The sequence below is a fragment of the Oryzias melastigma genome, linkage group LG7 (assembly GCF_002922805.2).
Source record: "Oryzias melastigma strain HK-1 linkage group LG7, ASM292280v2, whole genome shotgun sequence".
Lineage (NCBI taxonomy): Eukaryota > Metazoa > Chordata > Actinopteri > Beloniformes > Adrianichthyidae > Oryzias > Oryzias melastigma.
Window position 1 is genome coordinate 31,173,419 of NC_050518.1, and position 2,773 is coordinate 31,176,191.

At 40.4% G+C, this 2,773-nt stretch overlaps 1 long non-coding RNA gene across 1 annotated transcript; it reads right to left on the reverse strand.

Moving 5' to 3' along the window:
* Positions 1 to 1,489: 1,489 nt before the first annotated feature.
* LOC118598993 lies at positions 1,490 to 2,251 on the reverse strand. Its single transcript, XR_004948251.1, has 2 exons — positions 1,858 to 2,251; positions 1,490 to 1,717 (listed from the first exon to the last, which is right to left on the reverse strand). It is a non-coding gene; the product is annotated as an uncharacterized LOC118598993 (long non-coding RNA).
* Between the last annotated feature and the right edge of the window lie 522 nt (positions 2,252 to 2,773).

Sequence of the window (2,773 nt, forward strand, 5' to 3'; positions counted from 1 at the left end):
TAAAGCGACACAATCGTCTCCAGCGTTTATGCTTAACATGAAGGACATCTTGCTCAGACACTTGCTGTGTCTGTGAACACACTGAGGCAGAGGCATGTGGTGCGTTCATCCACTTAGCAGAAGCGGGAAATGGTGAAAACAAAAAAAGAGGTGAAATGCATGCTCTAGTCTTGTGCAAAACATGTGATATAAGATCTGCCAGTCTTGCTTTATTTTTTATTGTGTTGCTTCTGTCTCTGTGTGTGTGTGTGTGAAGTTCAATATTTCCAGGAACGTCTCCAGTGAAGTTTTCGTCATCTTCGGTGCTAAAAGACCTTTTTCTGGACCGTTTCCTCCACCAAATTCAAGTTATTTGCACGTGGCTACACTATGGGGTGAAACTACAGTGGGATGACGTCAGCAGCAGGTGTCACATTGTGCAGCTTCTGCTCTGATGGCCATGCGTACACTGCGACACGAGTGATTACAGATCACTGAAGTATTAACGGTCCTTAGACGACACACATTTGTGAAGCTCTGATTGGTGAATCTCCATAAACACATTTGCAAAACTCACAACAGGATTTACACCTTTTTGATTGACAGTATTGCATAGTTCAGATAGAAATTCATTGTTTTTTTGGGACCAGAGGCTGCAGCCGCACACAACGGCGCCTTGTGGGATGTTAGTCATCATGTAAGGCTGGTCAAATTAATCAGTCACATTCCTTGTTATCTGCTTACCTCTGAAGGAGACAGCTGCTTTCTCAGGGAGGCTCTGAGTGTCTTTTTATGCGCCTGCAATGTTCAGGGTGACTTTATAAGATATAATATGTAACATCATGGTCAAACTCAGCCTTGCAGATGAACAGTGTCTGTGTTGCTCAGATCTGCAGCACTCTTGTGTGAGCAGACCTCACACCATGCACCAGGAGCTTACCTATGTCATTGACATATAAAACTGTGTGGTGAAGAGGCAGCAGGATGGAAACTGCTGTCTCTTCACTGCAGAAACGTCTCTGGGAGGTTCTGAGAAAACCTTTTCCTATCAGGTTCAGATCTTCACATCATAAAAAGGAGATTAAGAGCTGAGCTTTAAAAAAAATAATGACAGTTTGGAGTTGATGCTTACTGTATTTGAATGTTAATTTCTCTTTCTGCTGTTTGAAGCTTTTTTCTAAGTGGTTTCTATAGAAACAAAACATGCATGCATGAATGCATTACGATTTCATTTTTCCCACGATGACATCTTTTGCTCCTTTGAGCAGAACCTTCTGAAGCGTCATGGAAGCTCTAGCTCCACACTGCAAGACTCTTAAATTCAGGTTTGACTGTCTTTACCTGGTGGACGTTTCCGCAGGAGCAGCTGTTCCTCTGTTATGCAGAGGCTGATGTAACCCAGAGAGGTGCGAGATGTCTTTGTTGACTGTATCAGGATAGGAAATGAAAACAGCTCCAGGAATGGATGATTGGGAGGTATTTCTTGTTCAGACAGTAAAGAGGCGATGGCTCTTTCCTTAAGCAGCATTTGCTGCGAAAAAGTGAGTTTTATGGTTTTATTTCTGTGGTTTGTTTCTTCTGTGTTACAGGCAGTAGAGTGCAGCGTGTGGAATGCACCATAAACTCAGTTCCTCCTAAATTAGCATGACTAGGTGACCAGCAGCCCTCATTATGTTAGTAGCACTTGTGCAACCTGGTCCAGCTCTCCTTTCTGTCTGATTGGTTTCCGGGGAATCATCTGCAGCACAACCAAAAAAAAAACCAAAAACAACAAAAAAAAAACACACATCATTAATTCATAAACAACTTGTGTGGTGATGTGCTGTCAGTAGGTATAGAAATATTAGAAACTGAAGAAGAGCTTTTCCTGTGGGTTACCTGCAGAGCTGCTGACCCATCATGGATTTTTAGAACTTTTAGTGTTTGCCTCAACAACCATAGAAGAAGAAGTTGGTTCTTTGAGGCTGTAACAGAAGAAAAGAAGAGTGCTTTCAAATTTAAATTTAAATTGTATTGGTCACAAACACATCCAAACACACATACATAAATAGTACAACATGAAGTGAAATTTTTTACACAACTGTCTAACAAGCACAAGGCCTTAAAGGGCAAACAATCAAGCCTTTTTTTTTTCCACTGAGTGATCCACTCCAGTTTAGAATGGTCCAGAGAATTCAGGTGAGCGTTCCCACTCAAAGTTGGACTGTCGCGGCGCATGCAGTAAAAGGTCCAGGAGTAAAAGAAAGCCAACTGGTCTGTGAAACCACTAGCTTTTCTTTGTGCAGAAAGACACTGTGAGACTAAGGATGCCTATTATAACAGAGAAGTAGTAGAGAGGTAAAGTTGTAGCAGAGTAGTAGTGGAGTACTAACAGAGTAGTAGTAAAGTAGTATAGAATATTAACATAGTTGTAATAGAGTAAAACTGTGGTAACCGAGTAGTAACGTAGTAGTAGAGTAGTAATGATGTTGTAGAGTAGTATTAGAGAGCTAACAGATTAGTAGCAAAGTATTAACAGTGTAATAGAGTAGTATGGGATGCTAACATAATAGTAATAAAGTAGGGATAAAGCACTTGTACAGTAGTAATAGTGTAGTAGAGTACTAACTGAGTAGAGTAGTATTAGAGTAGTAGTAGTAGAGTTGTAATAGTGTAGTAGAATTCCAGTAGAGTAGCAATAGATTAGTAGTAGAAGAGCAGTAATGGAGTGATACAGTAATAATAGTGGAGTATCAGTAGAGTAGTAACAGATTTGTAGTAATAGTAGTAGACTAGTAAACGTATAGTAGAATAC